The following is an 8,989-nucleotide window of genomic DNA, read 5'->3' on the forward strand; positions in this document are numbered from 1 at the left end:
GTGAATGACCAAAGACGTACTCTGTACACTATTACTATTTTAGACTCACTTCTTCTTACAGAAAGTGCAGTTTGGGAAGTGGGGCTCATTTCTGCAGGCGACATGTTGTATGCAGTGGGAAAGTCCTGCCCGGTGGACCAACCAAAGCAGCGTAATGTCACGCCATCAGCAGGCTTAACGATGGTGATTTGGCACAGGTGTCCGTGGCCGCGCAGCCCCTGTAGGTGTAAAGTGTTGGTCCTGCAATACTTTTGTCCATATAGTACAGAATACAATAGGAATAATACTACAAACTGACACAAATATTCCTTTCAAATTTATGTCACAGCTGATAATATGTGTCATTTACAGCTCCATATTTTCACTCCTGGTGTGGCTTTGCATGTGTCAGTTTTTACACTGTGCACGCTCTGAAACCAGCTGCTCTAGCTCCTTTACCCTCCCTCTAAGCCCCCTTTCTTGTGACTGGCTGCCCCTCAAAAAGCTTTCGTAGCAAGTGGGTGGGGCTTCTGGGCTCAGAATCCAAGCTGCGTGCCTGAGATGGCCATATCGGGTATCTGCTTTCAGTAACATCATACAGAGCCAAGAGTTGATTTGCTGATAATTGATGCAAGTGCTTGACAGAAAATCTGGATCTCTTTGAAATCCTTTTGTTTTTCCTCATCAGATTGTCTTTGCATAAGAGTGGGAAATGTGAGGTGCAAGCATTTACAGGCCTTAAGTATTAGCAAGGGTAGCAACACCTGACCCGAGGGCTTCTTACACCATGTTCACCATGATTTACCTGTGACCTTTTCCACAGTCACTCACCTGTCCTGTCACTGTAATTCCTATTAGGAGAAACCAAATGCTGTATTGTAAAGTTGAGGTGGGAATTCTCTTGTTAATGGATTCATGCTTTTATTTTTTTAATTTAACTGGTGCTTGGAAATAAACTGCAGAGAATGGATGTTCTGACATTTTACATTTGAATCATTTTCTTGGAGTTCTGAGGCGTGCCACAGTTAGCTTAGCATAGATTAGCAAGACTAGAAATAACAGGAAACAACCCAAATGCACTCAAGAGACAATCCAGGACTTCACCTGCTGTGTAATGTCACTTATATCTGTTTTCCCTACAAAGCAGTGCTAGAGCCCAAACTAGAACCAGTCATATTTGCCAGAAGAAAAACAAAAAGACTTTTCTAATGCCAGAAAAATAACGGTGGTCACCAAATAGGAACCTGGCTAATCGCTGGCTGTGGAAATTCAACAAGGATCAGCAGATCCAGACCACATATTGTAACACCTATGTCCAAAAATCAGTCAACAAACTTATCAAAATGTGGTTTGAATCTGAAAAGACTTCAGGGCAGAGAAGAGGTACAGTCGTGTGAAAGTAAAAGTTTTCACAGGCCTTGCTGAAATACTGAGTTTCTTTGCTAATCTGGACCATTCAGGTTAACCCCAAAGCCTCAAAACTGCATGCCAGGCTCTCTCTAAAAGTTAAAGTTCATGATAAAACACTTCACACTGGTATTAGATCAAAGTGCAGTCCGGCTCTAGATGATCTCTTCAGCATAACACAGTGATGTTTCGGATATAGTTGTTTCTCCCACTTCTGTGGAGAGCTTCGGCTAATTTTGGAAGGAACTCATTTCAAACCTAAGAATTTATAAAAGGTCCCTATAAAGCTTAACACCAAACTGATCTTTCAGTTGATCTTTCTGAGTTAACTTCAATAATTACTTCCTCCAAACCTTCAACGTGTCTTTTAGACCCCATTCCTACAAAACTGCTCAAAGAAGTCCTGCCATTAATTAATTCTTCGATCTTAAATATGATCAACCTATCTCTAATGATCGGCTATGTACCACAGGCCTTCAAGCTGGCTGTAGTTAAACCTTTATTCAAAAAGCATCTCTAGACCCAGCAGTCTTAGCTAATTATAGGCCAATCTCCAACCTTCCTTTATATCAAACATCCTTGAAAGAGTAGTTGTCAAACAGCTAACAGATCATCTGCAGAGGTTTATTTGAAGAGTTTCAGTCAGGTTTCAGAGCTCATCACAGCACAGAAACAGCTTTAGTGAAGGTTACAAATGATCTTCTTATGGCCTCTGACAGTGGACTCATCTCTGTGCTTGTCCTGCTAGACCTCAGTGCAGCGTTCGATACTGTCGACCATAATATCCTATTAGAGCGATTAGAACATGCTGTAGGTATTACAGGTACTGCACTGCAGTGGTTTGTATCATATCTATCTAATAGACTCCAGTTTGTGCATGTAAATGGAGAGTCCTCTTCACACACTGAGGTTAATTATGGAGTTCCACAGGGTTCAGTGCTAGGACCAATTCTGTTTACATTATACATGCTTCCCTTATGCTGGGCTCACACTGTGCGATTTTTGGCCCATTTTGAGCTGATTTTTGAGTCGTGCAACCGTTTTGGCGATCGGCCCGATTTTGGCCTTCATCGTGCATCGTGTAGTATACGTGGGGTAACAAGAAGCGATTGACACCTCACGATCAGCTCCCGATCATCAATCGCTTGGTCGTGAGGATTTCAAATCCTCGCGACCGTCGTGAGGGTGTCACCGCAGTTTGTCACACTGCGCATACGCAAACACAAATGTCAGCGAAAAAGACGGCGCAGCACGGCTGTGCAGCGTGTGATCTGGACACAAGCGATGGAGGGACAACTTGTAGAACTTTGGAAAGCTCATCCGAGCCTTTTCGATGTGGCCTCACAAAATTATCACGACCACAACAACCGTGAAAATAGTTGGATCGACACTGCTGCTCAATCACAGCTGATCAATGTTTTTCATTAGCAATTTAGCAAAGTTGATGGTGGTGGTGTGTCTGTGTGAGTGAAAGACAGAGAGAGCGAGCGACAGATTATCTGTTATAACCTTCATGTTATGGACGCACAGTGTGACTCAGGTCGCATCAGAGCATCGGGCCGTATAGTGTGAGACCTGCATCGTGACCTATGAACTTCTAACCCCTGCGAGTCAATCGTGCAGTTTGAGCAGGAGCTGAATCGCACGACTGAAAAAAATCGCACAGTGTCTGCCCAGCTTTAGGCAGCATCATTAGAAGACATAGCATACATTTACACTGCTATGCTGATGACACCCAGCTCTATCTGTCCATCTGTGAGTTTTTCCTTTCCAGTCACCTTTCTCACTCACTATGTGTTAACAGACCTCTCTGCATTGGATCATATCTGTTATTAACCTCTGTCTCTCTTCCACAGCATGTCTTTATCCTGTCTTCCTTCTCTCACACCAACCAATCACAGCAGATGGCCCCGCCCCTCCCTGAGCCTGGGTCTGCTGGAGGTTTCTTCCTGTTAAAAGGGAGTTTTTCCTTCCCACTGTCGCCAAAGTGCTGCTCATAGGGGGTCATGTGATTGTTGGGCTTTTCTCTGTATCTATTATTGTAGGGTCTACTGTACAATATAAAGCGCCTTGAGGCGAGTGGTGTTGTGATTTGGCGCTGTATAAATAAAACTGAATTGAATTCAAACAATACATCTTTATGTTTTCTCTGTAGCTAAGTTCCATTTCTGGGTAAAGCTTGTTTTTAAGTGTGAACCTGTCGATCCTGAACCACAGACTCTGCGTTGGGACTTCCCATGATGCACTGAACATATCTCCTCCAGCATTTACATGGCTGTCCCTTGATGATCCTGGTTCTGTCAGAGACCTCTACCTGTAAAAATGGAGCTCTTCCTTCCCACTGTTGACAAGTGCTAGTTTATCCGAGGGTGTGCCCTCCAATGCTGTCATAGGTCACAATAGTCGGTGCCATAATAAATTGCGTAAAAACAAACGCACCTATGCTCCTACGTTTAGACTTCTCTGACATAATTAAGAACAGCTCAGGCTCAGGTGAGCAGCAGCACACTAACAAAGGGAAAGGTGGCCGTTTACGTAATCCTGACAAAGTTACGCAGTTGTCGCTGGACACGCGCGCGTTCAGCTTGGACTCTGTCAGATGTTTGACTTCCCGTGTCGCGCGGCAAGTGGGTGGCGGCGAATGCCTCCCTGTGCACGTGCCTCTGACGTTTACGTGCACATCGCTCATTAAACGTATTTTCGTGCTTTTTTTTTATCGCACATCACCAGAGCTTTAACGTGGGAAGACTAAGGTTAAAGCAAAACACGCTAGCGTCGCCGTGTCCGCGTGTAAAGTCAGCTACCGAGTTTATTGCGCTTCTCCCCGTAGTTTCACATCGCCGCAGAAAGCGTTTGTTCACACTTGCTGCCCTGCCCGTCTTTAATCTGGTTTAAAATGACTACACTGAGCCTGCTGACGTTCATGCCACACTGACACCGCAGCACAGGATGGAGAGGTGTACTCACTGCTGGATGGAGCCTCTCTGTGTTTGTCTCCACATGAAGCAGCGTCGCGGTGTTTTCCTCCTCACTCTCTCTTCTCACACTCTCTCATGCTTCTTGTTTACTGTCTTATCCGGGGATTTTCACCTTCCCCTCACTGCAAAACATGCATCGCTTCATGACAACTTTATATATTTATTTAAGCGCGTGGTGGAGGCTGCCATCTCCTGGCAGATGTGTGGCACTGGCTCCCGGCTGGGTGTCCGCGGTTATGTAACGCGACATAAAGCGGTCAGACGATGCCACGTAAAGCAGATAAAGCGTGCTGTGGATTAGAGTGGGAATGGTTTCAAATGTGTGCGTCAATTTGTGTTGTGTTGTCACTCTTACTTACATTTATCAGACCGATGATGTTTTCTCCGTCCTCCTCCTGTGCCGTCAGTGATCTCATTGAACACCCTGAGAGACAGACCGTCGCTGTGTTTTTAAGAGAAGACCAATTAGATTTAGCCCTTTAGGCACAGATGTGTTGTAAATGTAAACTGTTATATTTAAATTACATATAGTAATGGGTCTTTGATATACAAAAACTGTAAGTATTATTACCATCCTGAATACTACAGAGCTGCCACCAAAGCTGGAGCAGGAGAGAGCTCGCAAGTGTTTGTGTGTTATGGAGGCAAATTTAAATTCATGTCTGCAGACTGTTCGACATCTGGGTCCCGTTCAGCAAAGAAGCAAAAATGGGAAGGAAAGAGACATGGCAGCCAGCATGTGGATAAAATGTCATCCTCGTAACCTCAAGCCACATCTCATGAACTGAGTCAGGGCTCTAACAGTTGAAAACGTATCGGGTTATTTATCCCCAACACTGTCGCTGTCACTGTCACTTATCAGGTCAGACGTGCGAGTCTCCTGTCGGACAGCAGACGAGGCGCCAGCTAAACAACAACATCAGCTGGTTATAAAGTTCTGTACACTAATGTTAGGCTTGGTGTCCAGAAATCACACGTTCTCCCTGATAAACATTTAGATTACGTTCTTACATGATTTGAGAGTTTATTCGCTAAGTGTCTGTGTCCAACAATGTTAGATCCACTTCAATACAATTATCACTAGCACAGGCTAACAGCTGTAAAAACAGCGGCAGAGCTGAGGCAGCATTTTCACTTCTATGCAGATGAACCCCAAATCTAAACTGTGGTCAAGTGAGCCCTCACTTACGAAGTCGCAGTCAAGCTAGCCGCACCGCCAGCCGCACCGAAAATGTGGTTGCACTACTCTTACGTATATTACGGTATGGGTGAAGACTGGCTTAGAAACGCAGTGTTTTGTGTCCTGACACTATTTTACTTCACAATCCACTCCCATTTTTAGTGTATCTCCACTTTCCCCCCTGTGATCCACAGCCCAAATTACTGTATGATTCAGAGAAAATTAACAATAAAATTTACCCAATTTACTCAACTATACTTTTAATGTCCTCATCTTTGACCTCAGATTACAGGAAAACTGAAAGAGGTGACGCAGATATCTCACTGGATTATGACTCTGGGTGACCCCCACTCTGCACCCTGTGATCCACAGCCAAAATTACTGTACAGTTTTTGAGAAAATTCATAGCAAAATCTTCCCATTGTGCTTTACTGTACTCCACATATTAACATCTTTGAGCTCCGATTACAGGAAAATTGTAAGAGGTGACGCAGATATTTCACTGGATTCTGACTCTAGGCTGTCGCCACTCTTCACCCTGTGATCCACAGCCAAAATTACTGTACGGATTTCTGATAAAATTAAATCCTATTCCATTACCAAACAAAATTAGTTCATTGAAGTATTTGCTTAACTACAAGAAATGTCTTTCCACACACAATTTAAATTTTTCAAAATGTCATTCACACACCACCTCAAGTATCAACTTCAGTTTTAGACATTATTTATTCAGTGCTTAATCACAACAATAGTCAACTTAAGGCACTTACATAATAAGTTAAACCTTACAATAATACATACAGAGAAAAACCCAACAATCATATGACCCCCTATGAGCAACAGTGGGAAGGAAAAACTCCCTTTTAACAGGAAGAAACCTCCGGCAGAACCAGGCTCAGGGAGGGGCGGCCATCTGCCTCAACCGGTCAGGGTGAGAAATTACATTTCTCAGATTACTGATTTCTCATATTACTACTACACAGTTTAGATACACTCAACAAAAATATAAACGCAACACCTTTGTTACTGCTCCCATTCCCCATGGGATGGACGTAGAGACCTAAAATTCATTCCAGATACACAATATAACCATCCCTCCCAAACAGTGGTCACAAATCAGTCCAAATGTGTGGTAGTGGGCACATCTGCTATATTGAGATAATCCATCCCACCTCACAGGTGTGCCACATCAGGATGCTGATCTGACATCATGAGTAGTGCACAGGTGTACCTCAGACTGCCCACAACAAAAGGCCACCCTGGAATGTGCAGTCCACACATTTGGACTGATTTGTGACCACTGTTTGGGAGGGATGGTTATATTGTGTATCTGGAATGAATTTTCGGTCTCTACGTCCATCCCATGGGGAATGGGAGCAGTAACAAAGGTGTTGCGTTTATATTTTTGTTGAGTGTATCTAAACTGTGTAGTAGTAATATGAGAAATCAGTAATCTGAGAAATGTAATTTCTCACCCTGACCGGTTGAGGCAGATGGCCGCCCCTCCCTGAGCCTGGTTCTGCCGGAGGTTTCTTCCTGTTAAAAGGGAGTTTTTCCTTCCCACTGTTGCTCATAGGGGGTCATATGATTGTTGGGTTTTTCTCTGTATGTATTATTGTAAGGTTTAACTTATTATGTAAGTGCCTTAAGTTGACTATTGTTGTGATTAAGCACTGAATAAATAATGTCTAAAACTGAAGTTGATACTTGAGGTGGTGTGTGAATGACATTTTGAAAAATTTAAATTGTGTGTGGAAAGACATTTCTTGTAGTTAAGCAAATACTTCAATGAACTCATTTTGTTTGGTAATGGAATAGGATTTAATTTTATCAGAAATCCGTACAGTAATTTTGGCTGTGGATCACAGGGTGCAGAGTGGGGGTCACCCAGAGTCATAATCCAGTGAAATATCTGCGTCACCTCTTATAGTTTTCCTGTAATCTGAGCTCAAAGATGAGAATATATAGAGTACAGTAGAGTAAATTGTGCAAAGTTTACTATGAATTTTCTCAAAAACTGTACAGTAATTTTGGCTGTGGATCACAGGCTGAAGAGTGGCGACAGCCTAGAGTCAGAATCCAGTGAAATATCTGCGTCACCTCTTACAGTTTTCCTGTAATCGGAGCTCAAAGATGTCAATATGTAGAGTACAGTAAAGCAAAATGGGAAGATTTTGCTATGAATTTTCTCAAAATCCATACAGTAATTTTTGCTGTGGATCACAGGGTGCAGAGTGGGGGTCACCCAGAGTCATAATCCAGTGAGATATCTGCGTCACCTCTTACAGTTTTCCTGTAATCTGAGGTCAAAGATGAGAATATATAGAGTACAGTAGAGTAAATTGTGCAAAGTTTACTATCAATTTTCTCAAAATCCGTACAGTAATTTTGGCTGTGGATGACAGGGTGAAGACTGGAGATGGCCTAGATTCATAATCCAGTGAAATATCTGCGTCACCTCTTACAGTTTTCCTGTAATCGGAGATCAAAGATGTCAATATGTAGAGTACAGTAAAGCAAAATGGGAAGATTTTACTATCAATTTTCTCAAAAACTGTACAGTAATTTTGGCTGTGGATCACAGCATGCAGAGTGGGGGTCACCCAGAGTCAGAATCCAGTGAGATATCTGCGTCACCTCTTTCAGTTTTCCTGTAATCTGAGCTCAAAGATGAGGACATTAAAAGTATAGTTGAGTAAATTGGGTAAATTTTATTGTTAATTTTCTCTGAATCATACAGTAATTTGGGCTGTGGATCACAGGGGGGAAAGTGGAGATTAACTAAAACTGGGAGTGGATTGTGAAGTAAAATAGTGTCAGGACAGAAAACACTGCGTTTCTAAGCCAGTCGGCACCGATACCGTAATATGCGTAAGAGTAGTGCAACAACATTTTAGGTGCGGCTGGCGGGGCGGCTAGCTTGACTGCGACTTCGTAAGTGAGGGCTCACTTGACCGCAGTAAATCTAACCGGCCATCAAGGCAGATAACACACAACAACTATTTAAACTGCAGGAATGTCTTATAGACATAAAGACCCGGATGACCGCTGATGTCCTCCTAAATTCAGATCAAACTGAGGTTCTTGTACTCGGCCCTGACAATCTTAGAACCAGATGTTTACTCTGGAACATGATGAAGAGGCATTTTTTTAAAAATGTATTGACAGCAATGTTGAACATTATTACACAGGAAAAAACAACTACACGTAAGATAATCACACTGTGACGCCTCTGCCTTTGTAAACAGAGGGACAGTAACTGTGTGTAAAACCTGCAGACAGTCAGATTAACAGTATTGTGTCTCTATCATTCTGCAATTCATCTCATGTAAACAGTAACGTGGCCACAGCGTGACGTGAAAAAAGCACATACCTTTGACGTTGCCTGAGGAACTCTGTATTCCTCGTCCACACGTAAACGCAAAAAAGGAGTTTAAAAAAATCT

At 42.9% G+C, this 8,989-nt stretch overlaps 1 protein-coding gene across 3 annotated transcripts in view; it reads right to left on the reverse strand.

Moving 5' to 3' along the window:
• The window catches only part of cnstb (consortin, connexin sorting protein b), a 24,012-nt gene extending 19,489 nt beyond the window's left edge, over window positions 1-4,523 (reverse strand). Inside the window, exon 1 of one of the 3 annotated variants that reach the window (XM_082505428.1) lies at window positions 4,354-4,522. The gene's annotated coding sequence lies outside the window, so the exon portion shown is untranslated. Of the gene's footprint in view, window positions 1-49; window positions 174-4,353 lie in introns of those variants that run through there. The other 2 variants (XM_082505429.1, XM_082505430.1) reach the window with 2 other exon arrangements.
• Window positions 4,524-8,989: the final 4,466 nt, after the last annotated feature.

This window comes from Aulonocara stuartgranti (assembly GCF_965226115.1).
Source record: "Aulonocara stuartgranti genome assembly, chromosome: 15".
NCBI lineage: Eukaryota > Metazoa > Chordata > Actinopteri > Cichliformes > Cichlidae > Aulonocara > Aulonocara stuartgranti.